A 22,254-nucleotide genomic window follows, 5' to 3' on the forward strand; every position below is an offset into this window, starting at 1 on the left:
GCTTCTCTAGGGGCTCATCTCTCTCCCAGCGGGGCAGCAGATCTGTTTTATTTCCACAAACTAATGCACTATAAATGCCTTCAGTAGACAAGGAAGGACTTAGGCTTTGAAATGGGGAAAAAGGAAGATAAAAAAGCAAAAACTAGGAACACTAGGGGGGCACTGCAGGGTGACTGGGTATCCTGTGGGGCCCACAGGAAGGAAACTTCCACCTGCATCCTGGTAGCTGAGACCCTGAGCAGGCACACAGTTGCCCCAAGCCACCTCCCCTCACCTCTTACACCTCACCCTCTGCCTGTCCCCATCATGCTGTGCCCTGAGTTCTAAGTGACAGTGAACCATTCTGCCTTCCACACAACAGCTGCCCTTGCACCTTGAACCTCCTCTGAAGTTGTTGCTGCCTGAATTGTCCTGGCCACTTGCAAACAGAGAAGACCCCCAGGGAGGGTTGTGCTATGTGTCCTTAATCTTCAGAACACAGGGAATTCCACTTTGTCCATCAACATGAGAGCCCAGGGCTCTGCATGGGGCTCTGGGAACATGCAAGGTTCCGCCGTAACCTCACTACCACCAATCAGGATTCCATTTCCCTGCTATCGAAAGGGAGTTGGAAAGGTTGGTCTTCATCCACTGACCATTAGGTCCATGGGCAGAAATGGCTGTTGGCTTAAACTATGAGTTTTGCACAGATTTAGGGCTTTTATTACATAATTTGTGCTCTGTAGGAGTATTTCCTAATGTAGCTTGGATCTTAAATGTCTCCTGAAGGCCCATGTGTTCAAGCCTTGGTCCCTGGGGTGGTGTGATTGGGAGATGTTGGAGCCTTTATATGTGGACCTAGTGGGAGGTCCTCAGGTCACGGGGTGTTCTTGAGGGAATAGTGGCATCCTGGCCGCTCCCCACTCTCTTTTGCTTTCTGGTCCTGAGGTGAGCGGCACTGCTCTACTACTCACTCCTGCCGTGATGGGCTCCCTCAGCACAGGCCCAAAGCAGCAGGGACAACAGACCCAGACGTGGAGCCTCCAAGCTAATCTCTCCTCCTTTTCAGTTGGCGATCTCAGGAATGTGTTTTACTAACAGGATTCTGACTCACACACTTGCACAGAGCTATAGGATGAGAAATTGCGGTAGTGTGAGAAGAACCATGAACTCCCTTCCTGTTGGAAGCCATCCTGGGCCTAGCACAGCTCCTCTGCCCTGAGATATAGAGGGACACACATCCTCCAACAATGGTGGCTTTGTTTTATGATCTTCTCCAAGGACTTGGGTCCTGGAGTCCGGTGTCTGCAATAAGATAAGACCAGAACCTGAGTTTCTAGCAGACTCTCCAAACTAGTTCAGGATAGGAGCCACCCCTGTTTCTCTCTCTCTCTCTCTCTCTCTCTCTCTCTCTCTCTCTCACACACACACACACACACACACACACACACACACACACACACACAGAGCATACTATTACCAGAGGAAGGAGACTTCAAGCTGCATCCTGGAAGCTGAGACCCTGAGCAAGCACACAGTTCCCCCAAGCCATCGTACCGATTCATAAACTGAGCTCTTAATCAGCTCCCATTTTACTGGTTCACAAACTGAGACTCTGGATGTTGGTCAGCTTATCAGAGGTGATCAGACTCATTCACCCCAGTGACCATCCTGGAGGTTCTGCTTGGAATCAAAATCAGATACCCCAAGGAAACTTTGAAGGTCTTCCTATTGCTGCCAGATGTGGGCAAGGTGCAACTCGTCCTCAGAACCCTGAGTACAGCACACTGCTTGCACCTGCTCAGTAGATGACGTTCAGTGATCAGTGACTGTAACTGAGTAACCCTCCTGACATCCACAACCTCCTTCAGGTCTTCACCTCCTGGTTGTGCTTGTCCTTGTTAGCACAGTCTTGCCCTCGCCCCCCAACCTAAGCCTGACATTTAGGGATCTGGGAATGCAGAAACATGGCTCATCACCCAGTGGCCAGCTCTGGGCTAAACCAAGTGCCATTTCTCCTTGACTGTGACCATAGGATGAAGGTGGGTGTGCAAGGGTGAAAGAGAGGCACAGGGAGGTGGAAAGGGCACTCTAGGTGGCTTCTGAGACCTACTGTGTGTGCACTGTACTCATGAAGTTGGGGACTCCAAGTCAAGTTGGCCTTTGGGCTCTTGGGTGATGATATTGGGGTTGAAGAGGAAGGCCCTAGATATAAAATAAACATCAATGTGACCTGAAATCGTGCAATCTGAGAGGGAGGTCTTATGATGGAGGTCTTCCAGTGTCACATGGGGCCCACCTAAGAGGTACTGGTAAGTGAGTTACCAAAGTAGTGCATAAACAAGGGGGCACCTGGATTTGAACCAGGGACCTCTTGATCTGCAGTCAAATGCTCTACCCCTGAGCTATACCACCCCTTGTGTAGAGCCTCTCATTAGCACCTTTTCATCCTCAGCCCCACACCCAGGCCACTCTGCATGTCCCAGCAAACTGCCAGCTTTCTCCACTGAAGTCTGCCCTCCCTTCTTTCATCTCCAACCTTAACTGGTCCCACCCCACCTCAGACTGCTGAGAGCACCTGGAATGGACTCCAGTGCTTCTCTAACACACAGTCATCAGACAAGAGCCAGTGACACGGGGTCTTTAGTGAACCTCACACAGCCCAGGGAGAACCTCCCCAAACAAACCCTCATGGAGTTTGATAAGTGCCTGATCTGTCATCCATGTTGAGGTCACAGAAACAGGGAAGACATTGTCCTTGTTCCTCAAAAAAGTCTTAGTAAAAATAGGAGAAAAACCCAGGAACAAAATATTTCCACTGATGTGGCAGGACCCCCTGGGGGTCAGCAGGGGCTTCTCACAGAGGTGACAAAGAAGAGTTGCCTGAGGAAGAAGCTGGGCTTCTCAACCCCGCAGACCTCTTATAAGGCTGGATGTCCATGCAACGAGGGAGCCTCCTGGTCATTGCCTTGGAGGACAGTCTGTGACACAGCATGACCAGCCATGCCCTGGAGGAGCCTCTCAGCCTGCCCTCTGCTGTCTCCTTCTGGAGAGGAGGACACAGATGTGGCCAGAGCAGAACCCAGAGCACAAGTGAACACACTGTGGTTGTGTGCCCAAAAACCCTACATGTGATTGGAGATGGAGTCATAATGGAGTCCACATTGATGAGGAAGGGCTTCTGTTCACCAAATGCTCTGGGCCAGGGGATGATGCCTGGGACACCACTAGGGGTTAAGAGCTAAGATGGATGACATGGTCACTATGTGACACCTTGTTCTTCAGGGCTTTAGAAGTTTTCCTCTCTGGCATGTAAAAGAGTCTCCAGCAAGGGGGCACCTGGATTTGAACCAGGGACCTCTTGATCTGCAGTCAAATGCTCTACCCCTGAGCTATACCCCCTGCTGCCTAGGAGTGTGCAATAAGCACCCTAAACATGAAAGACCACACCCTGGATTCTCCTCCTGGAGATGTGCACTCAATAGTGTCACCTACTTCCTTCATCCTACACTTCCTTCCTGTGTCCACACCTGCCTTCCACCTCTACTTAAGACCAGCACCCTCCCCTCTCTAGTCCCCAGGTGAGGCGGTGGCATTAATGTCATGGATGTCTACAGCTGGAACCTCCTTCAGACTCAACTAGAAGAGCCAGACTCAAGGAGCCGGCTGCTCAGCAGACCCTGAGGAGGTGAGGGTGGAGCAGGGTTGGGCAAAAGCAAAATTTCATGCTTCTCCCTGAGAACTCCCACGTGAGATCCTCTGGGAACAGAAACTAGGGACGATGTGTTTCTCTAACAAGCTTACTGAGCAATTCTTTTTATTATTATTATTATTATTATTTTTTATTGTATGGAAGATTGAACCCAGAGGTACTTAACCACTGAGCCACATCCTCAGCCTTTTTAGATATTTTAATTAGAGACAGGGTCTCACCGAGTTGCTTAGGGCCTCACTAAATTGCTGAGGCTGGCTTTGAACTCAGGATCCTCCTGCCTCAGCCCCTCAAACCGATGGGATTACAGACATGTGACACTGCCCCTGGCTGCTTCCTGAACAATCTGACTCACAGTTTGGAGATATTAATTTAAACTGTGTCCTTCCATGCTCTAGACGGGGGGAAAATGACAGTAATTCATTATGCCAAAAAACCCACACCGATTGGAGACAGAGTCACAGTGTAGTCCACATTGATGATGAGGAGCTTCTGTTCACCAGATGCTCTGGGCCAAGGGATAAACTGCCCCTCTGTCTCTCCTCTTCCTCCCCTCTCTCTCTCCATTTTCTCAATCCTTCAAGGTTCACACAGAAGGAGCCTGAAGAGAGGATCCAGCCCACTGAAAGGTGAAGAAGTGGGAGTCCAGAGATCCACAGTCCCTGGAGCATGAACAGGACAGCAGCTGCAAACCTGTGGTCCTTATGAACGAAGGGGTCAGTAGGTGACAGCGTCTTGAACCAAGGGCTGCCCGCTGTGCAGACAATTGCTTTGCCCTGAGTTATCCCTTGTCCCTGTTCAGACCTCCCTGATTAACACTGTGCCACAGTCAGTGATCCAGGATGGACTCTCATACCTCTTCATTCCAGTGAACTAGAGGGAGGTGACCGACCTCAGACAGACCTCATTCTCACCTGAGCTGGCCCTGTCCTTCCCCAGAGACCTGTCCCAGCACTTCTAAAAGTCTTCCTGCCCAGCACCCTGCAGCCTCCTCCTCCTCAGCACCTGTGGGGGTCAACAGTTTGCAGAATCTCCTTTCAGACCTGGAACCTTGCTCTTTCCTTCTCTCTGGAGTTTTTCTTTACTTCCCCTCCATTAGGACTCCCCACCTCCTCACACCCCCTGCAGATTGCTGCCCTTAGGGGTTCGTCTTGCATTTCCACTGTTTGCTCTCTTCTCCTGTCATGTTCCAGTCCTGGGTTGGAAAGAGACATCTTTCCAGAGAGGTCAGGACCCCAGGCTCCACACCACCAGCTCAGCACAGATGGAGAGACAGGACCAGGCACAGCATCTATCAACTCAGGCACCCTGGGATGCTCAGGCCTCTGGGATGCACTGAAGAGGGGTCAGGGATCTCCTCCTGTGCACCTTTTCCTGGGAGCTACAATTATGGGGGCAAAGAGCACTTTGGAGTACAAAAATGTAAGGAAAGACCAGTGTCCTAAGGGAACAGCATGCAGAGGCTGAGCACAGTGACAAGGACGTTGGGGGGCTGAGGCCCAGAACCCTTTGTTAATGAATAAGATGACCGGGACAATGATCAAGTGTTTTGTTTTCCCCTTGGGACAGTATTTGATTATCGACAAGATACAATTCTAATGTATACTAAATCCTCTATAGAACTACAGTCCCTTTGAAATCTTTCAACAGCAATGATAACACTAATACAAAACCAAGCTCAGAAGACGTCATTGGTAAAGTCTTCCAATTACTATTTAATGAATGACATCAAGTTTATGCAAACGCCTTCAGAGAATGGAAAAAGGGGAATACTTCCTAATTCACTCTGTGAGTCAGCATAACCTTGATTCTGAATTCTGAGATATCAAATGTGTGTGTGTGTGTGTGTGTGTGTACTTGCACCTGAGTTAGATATTTTCAGGAAGCCAGCTGGGCATTATTAGAAAGGTAAGATGCCATGTACAAGCAGGTAGAATTTGTCAACTACTAAGCATACCCCCAGTCCAGTGTTGCACACAACCAATCTGGGGAATGTGAAGCTGAGCTTTTATCATCCGGCACCAACACTCCTGACACAAGCATCCCAGTGGAGGTGGCTGTGCCAATTTGGCAGCTTGAGTTTCAAGTCTGAGGAGGTCTCCTGACATCCTCCAAGCTTCACAGGACCCTCACACTCTGAATACGGCTGGGCTTAGGATCTGTCTTAAATTTCTCATTCTCTGTCCTTTGCTCTTCTCATTTTATAATTCTGATGAGACGGTTCATGCGAGAGGTGGGGAAACTGAGCCCAGCCAGACTTGCAATTTGGCGAGGTTGCCTTGTTTGGGGCCATCACAGGTACCTCTCCAGAAAGAGCTGAGCCTTTCCTGCAGTCCTGGGGAAGCCTGTGGGTTCCCTCTGCCTGGAGGATTCCACTGTGTGCACAGTGCTGTTGGGCTGGGCTGGGCCCCCAGACTGCCCTGTAACAACAGCTGCCCCTGGAAGTTTTGTGCTTTGGTAGAAACTTTATTCCAAGAAGGAATGTCCCTTAAATGTGGAGCCAGGGCTGCGACTGACCTTCAGAATGGATGCCAGCCATGTACATCCATTAATGCCTAGAAGACAAATAAGTAGTCCTGAATCCATGCGATCAACAACTCAGCTACTCCCTACTCCCAGATCCTCAACCCTGAAGAGGCCACTGGATTTCTACCATCTTCAGTCCCAACCACGGCAGAAAAAATGGTTGTCCATTCACCCCACTTAGGTTAGGGACCTGCCACCCACTGCAATTATTCTATCAGCCTCTCCATGCATTGTTCCAGAAACACAAACAGTTCTTTCTACCGAAACAGGAAGATCATCCTTGCCTGGGTTTCAGGAAGCTCATAACACCAAGGACAATGTTGGAGAAGGCAGCTCCTGAAGCATTTGGGATCCAAGGGACTTACAACCAGGCTCTAGGGCCTGTAAGGGGCTGGCAGAGAATGTCAAAGCTCTGTCAACTTGGAACGAATTGCAAACTGTCTCTGGTCCTAGCCCCACTCACTCTGTACATGAGGTGTGAGTCAGGGACACCTGGTGGACCGGAAGTTCCAGGGGAACAAAGGAGCCTTTGACTTGGCTTCTGACCCGCAAGCAGGGCCGTTTCATCACTAGGCTGTCAGCACGTGGACAGATGTTCATGTGGCTGAGTGCACACTGAGGAGACAAGAAGCCAGCAGAAGAGAATCGCCCACCCAAAAGAGGTGGCACAGGCCACAGCAGGACTGAAGGCCTGGTGGAGGGCAGTGACATGGGGCTGCAGGACCATGCCGGGGGAGGGGGGGAATGAAGGGTTATGAAAAATAACATTCCTGTAAGACAGCCCCCAGGAAAAATGGAAAGACAGACAGTGTGGTTCGGGAGGAGGGAGAGAAATTAGCCAAACATTAAACCTTTCCCAGTTAATCCTTTTCCTGGGTCCTAAAGGGAGGAGGCGATACTGAAAAGTTGGGCCCTGGATTTTTACCCTTTCCCATTGCCGATGAGTCAAAGGAGAAAAGCAAGTAGTGAAACCCTAGGTAACAATGGGTCCCAGAAGAAGGAGAAAATCAATGGGGCAGATCTGAGTGTTCACCCCTCAGGATCTGAGTTCCTATCTTTCCTGGTAACAATGATTTCAAACTTTTTACAACTGCCTTACTGAGTTAAAATTTTAACCTGCACAACTAGTTCCCCGACTGTCCAATTGGCACATCCGCAGTTTCTAATGATCAATTCACCCTCATTATAAACTATAAAACTCAGACTCCTTCTGTAACCTGGGGGCCATTTTCATACCCAGAAAATGAGCCCTCCCATGCTTGATTGACTGGCTCCATGGCAGAATAAAGAAAAGCTTGCTGATCCGTTTGAGGTCTGCTTCTGTCCCTGTTATTTGTGTTTTTATAATGCTACCAAAACCATGTTGGTTATTTTTGCTTACAGGGAAAAACTCACCCTCTTCTCTCCCCTTGCAGGAAGATTCAGCATTAGGGGACCCGGGAGAGGGAAAGGGCACCATTTTCTGACACCATGTTCAGTAAACAAAAATAAGTGCAGACAGGGAGCATCAGGGCCTGTGCTCCTCAGTCAAGGGCTTACTCAAAACACCCAGTGTTGCCTAATGAGCCTGTTTCCGTGCTGAGTTTTCCTGCTGGAGGGACAGGCCTCCCTATGGCCTCCCCACCCCCACAGTGCTCTGTCTCCAGATCTGGTCACCTTCTCCTCCCCCACAGCTCATCCAGCCTGCCACACCTCCCCACCGTTGCTCACCTCCACCCACCTCCACCCACCTGGCCCCTTCTGTGCCTCCAGCCCCGTCTCCTCTGTCCTTCACTCAAGGGCAGGAGGCACCAGCTGCACATCATTGCCGCTCACCCCTGGAATGTCCTTTACAACTATATCATGTTTCAAGTGCCAACATAATTTTCTGCCATTTAGAATCATTTGATATTAGGATGAACATAAGCAGTCGAATGTGCCCCCCAAATGTACAGTTCCCAGATTCCTCCTAAGTGCTACTAATCAGCATTACTAGGCACAATCTGGGTTTACATAAAGTCAGCCAGTAATTCTGATGCAAAGTCAGGCTGGGTAACCCTGAGGCAGTGTGTCCCTCTATCATGTCAACTTTAAAAGTAACTAAGATCTTCAGAAAGACACAGCAGAAGCCCGACTTGTGCCAGACAAGTGACGTTACCAGATAACATTGGCACAAGAGCTAAGAGGGTGGTGATGAGGGTGACTTCCAAGCAGAAGACTGAATCAAGAAAGGACCATTGCAGGTTTGGAAATGGAAGAAACTCCCAGCAGGAGGCACCAGGATTTGAAAGGGGACCTCTTGATCTGCAGTCAAATGCTGTCCTCCTGAGTTAAGCCCCCAGGCACACCTGGGGTTACTCCTTAGCTTATATTTCTGTGTTCCCACACCCAAGAAGTCCATAGCACACTAAAAATTTCACTCAGTCAACTTGGAAACTGCAGGTGCACCGCAAACTGCCTAAAGACCCCTCTCCTTTCGGCCATGGATTCAACTTTCATTACCCTCAGGACAGTCACTTGTGTCATAGGCTCTTCTATCCATACTAATTACACTAATTGACCTAATGTGGTAACCTGTACTAATGAGGTGGGGGTCCCCAAGTCAAGGTGGCCTTGGGGCTCTTGAATGATGATAGTGGATTTGAGGAGGTAGACCCTATACATAAAATGGGTATCAGTGTGGCCCCATATCATGGGGCTCTGAAAAGTGGGATCTAAGGTGGTTTCTATAAACCCCAAGAATTAGAGATCTCCCAATATCACTCAGAGTCCACCTAAGAGGTACTGGTTAAGTTATCTATCAAAATAGTATAAAAACAAGGGGGTACCTGGATTTGAACCAGGGACCTCTTGATCTGCAGTCAAATGCTCTACCCCTGAGCTATACCCCCACTTAAGCAGAGCCTCTCATTAGCACCTTTTCATCCAGGACACCACACCCAGGCCACCTGTGATTTATAATGCAGTTTTCTCTGCATGTTCTAGTAACTGACAGTTTTCTCCACCGAAGTCTGCCCTCCTCTCTTTCATCTGTGGCCTTGACTAGTCCCTCTCAGCTCCTCTCCCACCTCAGACACAGGTGGAACCACCTTTGCACCTGGAAAGCACACCTGACCCTAGCATTTCCCTAAGTCCACACACAGTGACCAGACAAGAGCTGCTGGGCCTGGTCTTCAATGAACCTCACACACGGGCCAGGGAGAGCCTCTGCCATACTTCAAGGCCTCAAAGAGGGGGCTTGTTATTTCACTCCATCACTCATTCCCTCAACACACAATCATGGAGCTTGTGAGGTACTAGACACTGACATCCACGTTGAGGTCACAGAGACAGGGTACTTGTCCCTAGAGAGCCATAGTAAAAAAAGGAGACAAACCCAGGAACAAAATGTTTCTACTGAGGTCTCAGGGAGAAAAGAGGCCTTGTTCACGCATCAGGTGGGGCTTCCAAAAGAGCTGACAAGAGGATTTGCCTAAGTAAAAGCTGGACTCCTCAACCCCACAGACCTCTGAAGGTTGGGTGTCCATGCAGTGCGGGAGCCTTATGGTCGTTGCTTTGGAGGACAGCCTGTGCCACAGAATGACCAGCCATGACCTGGAGGAAGCTTACAGCCTTCCCTACTACTGTGTCCTTTTGGAGAGGAGGACACAGATATGGCCTAAGTAGAATACAGAGAACAAGTGGTAAGTACTTAAGTTCATGCCTGTCACACTGCAGGGGGATAAGAGCTTATATAGATGACATGGGTCATTATGTGACTCCTTGTCCTTTACTACTTCAGAAAATATTATCTTTGGCATCTAAAAGAGATCCTAGCAAGGGGGCACCTGGATTTGAACCAGGGACCTCTTGATCTGCAGTCAAATGCTCTACCCCTGAGCTATACCCCCACTGTGTCTAGCCTCTCATAAGCACCTTTTCATCTACGGCACCACACCCAGGCTACCTGTGATTTATGATCCACTGTTTCTCTTCATGTTCTAGTAATAGGCCATCTTTCTCCATGTAGTCTGCCCTCCTTTCTTTCATCTCCTACTTAACTAGTCCCCATCAGTGCCCATCACCTCAGCGTGTTCTGGGGCACCAGCTTTTGCATATGGACAGGACAGCTGACCCCAACGTTTCCCTAAATCCACACACAGTGACCAGACAAGAGCTGCTGGTCCTGGGTCTTTAATGAACTTCACACAGTTCAGGAAGAGCCTCCTCCATTCCCCAAGGCCTCAGGAGGGAGTTCATTATGTCACTCTATCACTCATTCAATCAACAAATGATCATGGAATTTGGAAGGTGCTAAACCTGTCATTCATGTTGAGGGTACAGAGATAGGGGAGATATTGTCCTTGATATTCAGAGTCTTAGCCCAAATATTTCCATAAGATTTCCACAGAAGGGGCAGGAGCCTAAGCACAGACCTGAGAGAGCAGTGACCCCCCCCCAGCAGGGGGTCAGCAGGGGGTTCCTAGAGGTGACAAAGAAGATTTGCCAGAGGAAGAAGTTGGGCTCTTCAACCCCACAGACTGAAAGCTGATGTTTAGCCAATGAGAGGGCCTGATGGTCCTTGCTTTGGAGGACAGCCTGTGCCACAGCATGACCAGCCATGACCTGGGAACCACCCCTCTGCTGTGTCCTTCTATAGAGGAGGACATAGATGTGGCCTGAGCAGAACCCAGAGCACAAGATGAACACACTGAGGTTCATGCCTGGGACTGCACTAGGGGTCAAGGGCCAATATGGATGCCATGGCCATTATGTGACTCCTTGTTATTTTCTCTCTGGCATGTAAAAGAGACTCTAGCAAGGGGGCACCTGGATTTGAACCAGGGACCTCTTGATCTGCAGTCAAATGCTCTACCCCTGAGCCATACCCCCTGCTGCTATGTTTGTGTAATAAGCACCTTAAACCTGGATGGCCACTCCCAGGATTCTCCACCTGGAGAGGTGTGCTTGCTAGTGCTTGCTATCATAAGCTTCCTTCCTGCTAGGCCATGCCCCTTCCTGCCTACACAACTGTAGGTGTAACCAACACCCTTCCTCCTCCCTAGAATCTAGATGGAAGTAGAGCATAAAAATTATTATTGTCTGCAGCAGGAACCTCCTTCATACTGAACTGGAGAATCCAGAGTACAAAAACTGGCTACTCAACAGATCCTTTGGAGGTGAAGATGGTAGCTGGGATGGGCAAGAGCAAATGCAGCATTCTATTCTGTCTCAGTGGTGGGTCACCTTCTCATCCACTGCTTCATCCAACCTGCCACACCTTCCCACAGATAACTGATGTCACCAGAGAAAACTGACACCAGACTTAAGAAGGGTTGTGCTGAGAGTAAGTAATATGTAGAATGCTGACCAAAGACCAGTGTAGCTTCACCAATAAAAGAAAGTACCAGCAGGGGCACCTGGATTTGAACCAGGGACCTGTTGATCTGGGTCAAATGCTCTACCCCTCCGCTTTATCCTCTGGTCCAATAAAACAGTACCATTGATCACTGACATTGTTTACATAAGTTGACCCACCAGACACAAGGCAGGCTTGCTGGTTGGGGTTGGGGAGGTGGGAGGGATAAGTGGGTGTCGCCCTGGGGGTTTTCAGGGCTGGGAAACAGTCTGCCTGGTATTGTAATGATGGATGTGGGCCATTATGCATTTGAGGATGTGGGGAGGAAGGCACACTCATACACTGCTAGTGGGACTGCAAATTGGTGCAGCCAATATGGAAAGCAGTATGGAGAGTCCTTGGAAAACTGGAAATGGAGCCACCATTTGACCCAGCTATCCCACTGTTTGGTCTATAGCCAAAGGACTTAAAAACAGCATACTACAGGGACACAGCCACATCAATGTTTATAGCAGCTCAATTAACAATAGCTAAACTGTGGAACCAACCTTGATACCCTTCAGTAGATGAATGGATAAAGAAAATGTGGTATATATACAGTATGGAATATTATTCAGCATTAAAAGAGAATAAAATCATGGCATTTGCAGGTAAATGAATGGAACTGGAGAATATAATGCTAAGTGAAGTTAGCCAATCCCAAATAAAAAATGCCAAATATTTTCTCTGATATAAGGAGGCTGATTCATAATGGGGTTAGGGCAGAGTGGGGGGGGGGGTTATATGAACTCTAGGCAGGGCAATGGGGTGGAAGGGAAAGGAAGGGGGCATGGGGTAGGAAAGATGGTGGAATGATATGGACATAATTACCCTAAATACATGTATAAAGACAGAAATGGTGTGACTCTACTTGTCTACAACCAGAGATATGAAAAATTGTGCTTTATATGTGTAATATGAATTGTAATACATATATAACATTACATGTTATATGTTATATATAACAAATTAGAATAAATTTTAAAAAGTTAAATGTATATTTCTCACTGTTTTAAGTTATATAATTCCTTCCTTAACTACTGATAGCATTAAAAACAAATAACTTGTAATTGAAAAAAATATAACCCATAGTATTAAGCACTGGTAAACATAACCCTCAGGCTGTATAAAGCCTTGAACTGTGTCATTTAAAAATTTTAAAATTGGTAATGCTTTGATAAGAAATTGAATAATAAAGTTGTCTTTACTGGCATTATATGTATTTAGAAAATAAAATATTTTCTAAGGGTGGAAGAAAACAACTTACAGCCTAGAACTCTGAACCCAGGAAAATTAATATTCAAGTATAAGGCAAAAGGAAAACACTTCCAGACACACAAAGCCTAAGAGTATTTGTTAGAGCAGAGCCTCTGGAAAGGAAAGCAAGGCCCTCCCTACAGGGAGGCACATCCCTTGCCGCCCCTGCAGCCTGGCCTCTCTCCTGGGCTGGAGGCCAGGACTTCATGTCTTCACTTGGAAATCTAAGGGCATCTCAAAACTACATGAGCAAAGAAGATCATTCATTCTTGCTCCCCACCAACCTGGTCTCCCCACCTGTGGTGCTCACCTAAGCAAAGGGCTCGATATTCCCAGTGACTTGTCCACTCATTTCTCTCTTTGACATCCAAATCCAATACCAAATCTGGTTGTCTTCATTCTTGGATGTGTGTGAATCTGAGTGCTTCTCAGCTGCCCTGCTATACCCTGGGACCCAGAAGCTCGACTCATCAGAGACACCATCACACTCCCCAGCAGCTCTCCAGCCTCCATTCCTGCCCCTAGGCCCATTTTCCCAGAATCTTTTTCCGGACACAAGTCCCACTCACTCCTCAGCCCACTGAGACTCTGTTCAGGCACAGCTCAACTGCAAGAGCTTCCAGACGCTCAGCCTCTTTGCCCCCATCTCTTCTATCCCCAGCACCATTTTCACTGTCCTTATGGTCCGTGTTCTGTCTGCACTTAGTCGTTCAGGTTGATTATCCTCTCCCGCACCGCGACGGAAGCATGTGAAGGCACCCACTTCATATGTGCCTGGTGCTGCATGACTGGATGAATAAACACTAAACAAAGAGACGGATGCCTGTAAACAAATTTAAACTGATGCGAAATGTGGCAATAATAATTAGTAGTAGTTTCTTTGTGTTTAAAAATGTGACTGACAATGAAGAGGTTTAATATACTAGGTAACAAGAGAAGAAACGTGAAAGATGAGAATTCTGAGAGAAATTAGATCCAGAAGAGAGAAAATACATTATTAGACAAATTTAAGTATACATGCTAAAAAGTACTAAGTATCCACTAAAAACGTAATGCAGACCTTTCAAAGGAGTGGCGGGCTAGGCGTGCACTCAGTCTGTTTTGCATTGGTTTAATAGAAGACCACAGAATAGGTAATTTATAAAGAAAGGACATTTATTCTCCCAAGGCTGGTGGGTGGAAGCCCAATACCAAGATGCCAGCATCTGGTGAGGGTCTTTGTGCCACATCATCCCACCCAGAAGGCGGAAGGGCATGGGAGTGCCAGAGAGAAAGGGACAGAAAGTGGGAAGAACCTGTCCTTTCATCAAGAGCCCCCTCCAGAGAATGCTAGCCCTGTCCTTGGTGATGGCACTAATCAGTCCTAATCATTACTGAGTCCTTGTGACTCATCTTCAAGGTCCCACCTTTCAACACAGCTGTGTTGGGGATGACATGCTCACTGCGTGAACCTTGGGGGACACATTGGAACCACAGCAGGATGGAAGGGGATTAAAAAAGCATCTAATTCACCCAAAGGGAAATAAGAGGACAAAAATAGAACAAAAGAAAATGGGAAAAGTAATACTTACAGGAATAAGGTTCTATATATATATATATAATCTATATAAATATAAGGTATATTTAGTTCACAGTTTTGGAAACTCATGCAAGTCCAAACAGCATAGTGTAGGCTGTGGTGAGAGCCTTGGCTTCGTCACCTCGCATCCAATGACAATAGTATAACATGAGGAAAGGAACAGTCTCATCACCAGATAGGAAGTCAGAGGGTGGACTGGAGCAGGCCCAGGTTTACAACAACACCCTTGGGCAAACTACCAAGGGCTTGAAGGAGAACTACCTTAACCCCTCTGAGGACACGCCCCCCAATGACATAAGGTCCTCCCACTAGGCCCCACCTCTTAAAGGTTCCATCAGCTCCCACAGCGCCACACTGGAGGCCCACGGACCCCTGAGGAGCACATGACATCAAAACCACGGCGGCTGGGGTGATCAACTGCCCCCTTTTGTTTCTCTGCACCCAGGCTGATGTTGTCGCTGGCACACAGGTGCTCCCTGAGCGAGGTGGGTCTGCCTCAGCCTGCTTCTGTGAGACTGAAGAGACAGGAGGGGGAGCACCGAGGGGGCTGAAGTGGGGAGCGTGAGAGCGGAAGCAGTGGCCGAGCAGAGGTGCTGAGCAAGGCCTGTGGGGGAGAGGGGAAGGGAGCTGCTGGGTGACAACACGGGGATGGGGGCATCGAGGGAGCTCCTCCAGGACACCCTTTAATTCTCTCATTGCTCCGTCCCTGCCTTCAGCACAAGGCCTGGTGCATAACAGACATCTGAATGAAAGAGGAGAACTACCCAGCAACTCAACCATTCCTGTAGGTGCCCCTGTTCTCCTAAGCACCGTGGGTTTTACTTTTCTTTCTCAGAGATCAACTTCTCTTCCACTTCCCGGAGATCATGTCCTGTAGATTTCTTTGCCCTAAAAAGAGTGGAAGGATTCCAGCCCTGCTTCAGGCATATGGACCCTGGAGTCCAGCCTGGGTAGTGAGTGAGTGGCAGCCTGGCTCTGGGTAGTTACTCCCTTTCTTTTGGTAAGAGACAGCTTCATCCATTCTCCAAGTCTCCATCAACTGTAAGCGTAAATAGCCATCCCCACTGGGACCCTCAGTAACAGGTCAATGGCCAGCATCTCATTGGGGGCTTCTTCTTCCTGCCCAGGAGGATGTAAGCTACCCTAAAACTTAAAGTCTCAAATAATTAGTGAATAACAAAACACAAATATTCAGAAAAGTGAAGCCCCTGATAGATCTATCCACATGGGCACCAGAACTAGACAGAGAAAAGATGGCTCCAGTGGTTTATTTAAGGGGATCCATCAAAGGCAGGGATAAGGTTTCAAGGGTGGAGTCTTGCTTTGTGATGTCTTACAGTCAGCAGGTTGATTGACATCTTGGCAGGTCACACCCATCTCAGGTGCTGTGTGGGCCACGGCAGTGCAGAATAGAGATTCACAATGTCCCTGGGCAACTAACCAGAGAAAATATCCACTGGTCATTCCCACACGCCAGATGTTTCCATCCACTGGGATTCCGTGTATGGTGACCCATATGCAATCCAGGGTTGGCTTGTGACACCTCACCAAGCCAGGGGAGGTTGGGTTTAGATGCAAAAGGAAGGGAGTTCTGGTAGGGAAAGAGACCAGCCATCTAATTGAAAGGTGAGTCTATTGTATAGGACTGTGGTCACAAACCACCGCCAATTGGGTGACTAAACACATGGGAATTTTTTCTTTCATGGATCTGCAAGCTAGAAGTTTGAAATCAGAGCATTAAAAGGGACGCACTCCCCAGAATGGTCTAAGGCAAAATCTTTCCTTGCCACATCCAGCTCCTAGTGGCTGCCAGCAGTTCTTGTCTCTCTTCATGCTTAATGTCATGAATCTTCATGTTTTTCCCATTAAAGTAATGAATGGCCTGAATCTGCAATATTTCAGCTACTTTTTGAAGCACTATTTTGGCAAATTTCTTCTTGCTTTAAAATACAGTGCTGATACTGAAAGTGGCTCTCTGTGCTTAGGACCTCCTCAAAACCTGGAATTGAGGACATTTGGGGGGATTCTGCAGAGTCAAAAAGAGAAAGTGAAAAATATTCTCTTATAAGTCTAAAATTATGGACAGTCTAGCATTGGTTGAAAAAATAATCACAGAGAAAAGTAAAGGTTAAACTATAAATAATTGTATTATGTTATTAATGGCCACAAACATATTAAACTTCCAACTCATGCTGTAGATGTGTCCTCCAGTTTCTACCTCTATTCTCACATGCACATGGCCTTCTTCCCTGTGGGTGTGTCTCTGTGTCACTCCTCTTCCTATAAGGACACTCTCTGTATTGGATCAGGGCCCACCCTAATCCAGTATGACTCACCTTAACTTGATTACATCTGCAAAGACCTATATTCTAAGTCGGTCATGTTCACTGACTGGAAGGTCCTGGAATAGAACTTTAGAATACCTTCTGTGTGGACACCATTCCACCCACCTGGAAGACATGCAGAAGCAGCAGTGAGTTACTAGAATCTTGAATGTGCTGCCAAAAGTTAAAAGGTGCCAATTAGGGGATGTTAATAAGCAAGGGGTTGTAGTTCATGGTAGCTTTTGGCTGCTGATCAAGAATTCTTGGTTCAAAGTCACATCCACTTTGATTACTTTCTAATTTTCTTTAAAAAAGGATGGCTAAGAAAGTAAATTCAACTCAGAAGGATAAAAATCTGCTCAGAGATCATCAGGCAGGAAGAAAGTTAAAACTATAAAGTTATTAGTGAAAACTATTTCTCTTGGAGACCCAAGAGAAAGAGAAGCTCCAAAATGTCAAAACACGTCCCTTCTTTGAGAAACTACTATTTTATTTGCTGAGAAACTTTGTTCTCTAAAATCACAGCTATCAAAATCTCTAAAATTTTATCAGTAAGAATATATGATGTATCAAAGTGCATTCTATTGTCGTGTATAACTAATTAAAACAAATTTTAAAAATTAAAAAAAAAGGATGAAACATTCCACCTTTTTCTTCAAATAGCTTAAAACAACTCAAATTTATCCTCTTATTGGTCTGAAAGCCTGAAATCCAAAATCAGTTCCACTGGGTCATAATCAGGGTGTGAACAGGGCCATGCTCCCTCCAGAGGCTCCAGGGGAGAGAAGCATTTATCCTCCTGTTTGGAGTATCCAAGTCATGTTGGAGCAGAGTTAGAGCCTCAATTTCCAATGACCTGCAAAAGTTCAAACAAGGAGTTTCTGGACGCAGCTTTCCATACGGATTTTAAGTCAGTAGTGACCGGGGAAACAGAATCTGGCCCACTGTGCCACCCACACCTGGACTTCCCTTCACCACAGCTTGCTTTGCTTGGAGTCTGTCAACAGTCCTATCTGTTCCTTTGTCTGGTGAAGCCCCTGGGGTTCCTCCGTGTGCACCCTCACAGCAGAGGGATGATAAGCCTGACTCTGTCCACACGCGAATCAGTTACGGGGATCTTAGCTGATAGGGCTACCACAGAGAGGCTGCCTCACCCTCTCTTCTGCCGCGGGTCAACTGACGGGAACGTTTCTGCACAACAGGAAGAGCAAGGAGACCAAGCTGCAAGTGAGTCCCAACTACTGTTCTTCCAGCAAGGCCTCTGAGAACTGTGCCCCACTCTGCCTTCTGCTGGGGCTTAGATTTTTGTGATTCTCTTTGTCTTTCTTTCAAACACAAGCCCTCCCTCTAACCATTGCCCCCTCTTCTTTCTTTCTTCACAAAGCCATGGATTATACCAGAGACAAACAACCCACAGGCCAAACCTGCCTGCTTTCTGCTTTGGTAAACAAAGTTTTATTGAAACACAGCCACACACACTTAGTGATGTCTCTGGCTTCTTTCCCAAAACTTGTGCAGAGCTGAGCAGCTGCAACAGAGACCATCTGGGTGGTAAAGCTGGAAATATGTACTCTCCAGCCCTTTGCAGAGAAAGTGTGCTGACTCTACCTAGAACTCCGTTCTGTCAATCCCGTTCATTTCTCAGTTCCCAGAAGGCTGCCTTCCACCCTGTGCCTCTCAATCAAAACAGCCCTCCAAGTCCAAAAGTAGGTACCAACACTTAGAACCAGGTCTGGAATGACATGTGCATTGTGTAAGTGTTATGTTTGTTTTTGTTTTAATTATCATTAGTGTCCCCTTTGTCTTCCCCTCCCTTTGCTTTGCTTTCAGGACCTGTCCCTTCCCTGACCTCTTCCTGCCTGCACACTGGTCTTTCTTCTGTCTAAGACTTTGTTCTTTTCATGCCACGGATTAATGTCACTCTGTGGGCTAACCTACATTCCCAGTGTCGGTTCCTCTAGGCTCATGGAAGCCAAGTTTGTCTCCCTCTGGGCCTGTTGCACAGACACCCTGAGAAGTCACACCATCTGCTCCTTCCTTCTCCCCCTCCCCTCCTCTGTTTAGGTGACTGGCCCTGTCAACTCTCCAGATCCCCAAGCCAGACACCTGAGAGTGAGCCCCGCCCACCCTCAGCTCTGTATCTCCTCAGTCTCCTGCAGATGGTGGTCCACACCTTCCTAGTTCCTTCCAGCTCTTCCCTCTGGAATGCTGCCCTCTCCCACCAGCACTCTCTGAGCCTCAGATTCTGGTACCCTGATGCTTCCTAAAACGAGGAACCACTGGTCCAGGGCAGTTTTGAGGAAACTGACCATGTCCTTGGTTTAAAACCTGGACCTTAACAGAGCTGGCTCACAGGGGCTGAAGTTACAAATCCTTACCGGCCACTTGATGCAGTACCCAGTACTTCCTGCAGGGGCGCAAAGGCAGCAGATCTGGGTCTGTGGCTGGCTTTCTCCAAGGAGGTCTACGGATTGATTGCAAGATGCTTCTAACCCAGGGGGCGGCTGCCTGCTAATCAAGCTCCCAAGATGATTCCCAAGGACATGAAATCTGAAGACTACCTCCAGAGGTGGAAGCCTGTACCAGTTCCAATTCCTGAGGCCCCATCAGCTTTTCCTGAGTACTTGAGCTCTGTGGGACATACCTACTCTTCCAAGTCCAAATTCTAGTGCCCCCACGGCCTTGGGAGTGTATCAATCTATGGCTCCAGGTATGAATCCTTTGAACCTATAGAAGATAGGGACAAGAGGAAGATAAGAGAGTCATGGTTTTAGTAACAGGGTCCTGAACCCAGAGTCAGAAGGAGTGGACTCAGCTCCTGCATCTGTCAGTAGGGAGCCAGGTGCTCGAGAAGAACGTTGATCTTGAATCTCTGTTGTCAGATGCACACCGCTAAGGGCATACACTAGAGGCTCTGAAGGCCCTTCTAGCTATAAGTGATTGCATCAGTCCTGTTCCAGAAAGGCCAAGGAGCTGCTATAAGTGTCATCAAAATGACCGAGCCGGGTGCCAACTTCAAAGATCAGCAGAGCCTTTATTCAGCAGTGGAGTCATGCCTCCGGTGGACCCAATTTCCTGATGGAAAATGAGCCACTGACCAAGGGGGAGTCTGGCTTATACATGCTACACTGAAAGGTGACTTAATTATTGACAGAGCACGTCAGTTTGGGCACTCAGGAAACAGGTTTGTAAGAATTTGAAATTTGTTTTTACTTGGATAAGAATGGAGGGTCTGGGTTCAGCATTCATGCTTATCTCTTTCCCTTGTACTGTCACTGGGAAAGGATTTATTTGGGGAAGGATCAATGCTTTGGCTCCCTCCCAGCGACTGCCATGCTAGGCTGGATGGATACCTTCTTCCCAGCGATGGTCTTGTCATGGATGACGTTTGCTTCCTTCCCGGGGATTGTCCTGTCACTAGGTTCTTCCTCACTGCCTCTTCCCAGGCCACGCTATTTTGGGGTTTGTCATTTTCCATGTCTTACAATAGGGAGAGGCGCGGCTGTTGAGAGGCAGGCTTGGCAGCTTCCAGGAGGCCCAGCCTGCATGAACATCTGTGGCAATGTTTTATAGGAATGTTTGGGCACAGCTTCACAGGTGAAGGCCCATATAAACCTCAGGGAGCATGGCTCAAGTAGAGCATTTGACTGCACATTAAGAGATCCCTGGTTCAGATCCAGCTGTCCCTGCTGTTCCAGTTTTTGCTCACTAGAGCTGGTGTTGAAGATCAGCTCCCTGCTCTAATCCTAATTTCAAGATACTGAACCTCCCCAAATCCAGGGTAAACTTAGGGGTAATTAAAACCTTCAGCACCACAGACCCAAAACAACAAGTTCTTTCAATTCTGATTTTCAATTTCACTTACCAAAGGTTTTGTTTTCAAAGTTGGTTTAGTTTCACCTTTTGTATTTGTTTTCATGACCCTAAAACAGTAGTATGGTGGTAGACAGTTAACACCGGACTCTCCGGGGGTATGTGATTTGTAGTGTTTTTTAAATTTCATCTCATAAGTAATCCCACCATGACCAATTTCAAGCTCCAAATATGAGATCACTCAACATCCAGGTGGAAAGATATGCTGACAAGTGATCTCTGCTGCCGGGCAGCTGCAGCACACCACTGTCCCTAACCCATCTTCCCTGTACAGGCATGTACTCTGACCCTGCCGTCTTCACGGTACTTCCTTATGTCAGACCAGCGGCTCCCCTCCATCCATAAATCCATAAAATCATTCATTCGTTCAAGACATATTTGATTCCTATCCAGGGTCAGACATAGGAAAGCAAAACTGAAGGGTAATAGTGTTTGGTGAGCAAAACAATTCACTCAAGAAATGATCCCGAGATGATAAGGAGAACCGAACAAAAGAAGTAAGGGCTCTATTTGTAAATGAAAGGATTTTTGTTACTAGACTAGATAGTCTCAAACTCCTGTCTCCCAACATCCAGAAAGCAATGTAAGATATGCAAATATCTATTCTTTGCTGAGTTCTCTAAAAGGAAAGGGAATCTTGCAGTTGGGGATGAGGGATGAAGTAAAGCCCTGAGTGGTGGGTTGGAGCCAATCCTGGGCATGCCTAGGATTGTGGTGGGATAATCTAGTGCTTGAGTTTTTGTAGCCATGTGGGTGAAGGAGATATGGCCTTAGACTTGGAGCTCCCTCCTCTCACATAAAGTCAGACTCTTAGCCAAACTGTTAGTAAAAGGGTAGGGAAATCCACCCACCATGAAAAGAAGACAAGAAGTTCTCTTCCTAGGGGCCAAGGGCATTCCTCTGAGAAATCATAATCACAGATCTACCTTCACATAAATTTGAGTTTTGAGTTAACACTACCTGAGTTCAGAAGCTCCCCAACCTGATAATGTAAAAAGTGATCAGGCTACCCTCACACTGAATACCCAAGAAGCAAACACACACTCTGAAGGTCATGCCTTCAGTCCCTACACAGGATTCTCACAATCAAATTGAGTGTAAAAAGGGCTTACAATGCCAGTCCCTTTATCCACATGTTCTATATGTGCAGATTCAACCAACTGTGACCTGAAAATATTCTCCCTAAATTGTGTCTGCAGTAAACATGCCATTAAACATGACTTTTTCCTTGCCATTAACCCCTAAACAATACACTGTTAACAACTAATCACATAAAAGTCATATTGCATTAGAGATCATAAGTAATCTAGAGATGATTTAAAGTATGCAAGAGGTTCTATGAGTAGGTTCTATGCAAATACTATAACATTTAAATAAGGAACTTGAGCATCCTTGGACTTGGGCATCTTCAGGTTGTCCTGGTGATGCTGGGAGAGGGTCCAATTGGGGTCCAGGTTCTTGGTGTCTCAAAGAATAGAGCAAGACACACAGGAGAAGCAGCCATAGCACAGATTTACAGAAAACTTACTGAAAGCACACCCCCAAAAGTGGAGTGGGCCCAGAAGGAGAAAATAGCTCAAGACCATGTCTACACAGTGGAGCCCATGTTTTGTTGGGTACCAGTTCTTCCCCTTCTCCCCTGGGAGGA

At 47.3% G+C, this 22,254-nt stretch overlaps 5 non-coding genes across 5 annotated transcripts; all 5 read right to left on the bottom strand.

Annotated features, from left to right (window-relative positions):
• Window positions 1-2,322: 2,322 nt before the first annotated feature.
• Window positions 2,323-2,395, bottom strand: Trnac-gca (transfer RNA cysteine (anticodon GCA)). The gene has a single exon. It is a non-coding gene; the product is annotated as a tRNA-Cys (tRNA).
• Window positions 2,396-3,309: 914 nt separating this feature from the next.
• Window positions 3,310-3,381, bottom strand: Trnac-gca (transfer RNA cysteine (anticodon GCA)). The gene has a single exon. It is a non-coding gene; the product is annotated as a tRNA-Cys (tRNA).
• A 5,634-nt stretch (window positions 3,382-9,015) lies between these two features.
• On the bottom strand, window positions 9,016-9,087 carry Trnac-gca (transfer RNA cysteine (anticodon GCA)). The gene has a single exon. It is a non-coding gene; the product is annotated as a tRNA-Cys (tRNA).
• A 927-nt stretch (window positions 9,088-10,014) lies between these two features.
• Window positions 10,015-10,086, bottom strand: Trnac-gca (transfer RNA cysteine (anticodon GCA)). The gene has a single exon. It is a non-coding gene; the product is annotated as a tRNA-Cys (tRNA).
• A 910-nt stretch (window positions 10,087-10,996) lies between these two features.
• Trnac-gca (transfer RNA cysteine (anticodon GCA)) lies at window positions 10,997-11,068 on the bottom strand. Its single transcript has one exon. It is a non-coding gene; the product is annotated as a tRNA-Cys (tRNA).
• Between the last annotated feature and the right edge of the window lie 11,186 nt (window positions 11,069-22,254).

This window comes from Marmota monax, unplaced genomic scaffold, assembly GCF_021218885.2.
Source record: "Marmota monax isolate L192 unplaced genomic scaffold, Marmota_monax_Labrador192_F-V1.1 WCK01_AAM20220418_F8-fsc00193, whole genome shotgun sequence".
Lineage (NCBI taxonomy): Eukaryota > Metazoa > Chordata > Mammalia > Rodentia > Sciuridae > Marmota > Marmota monax.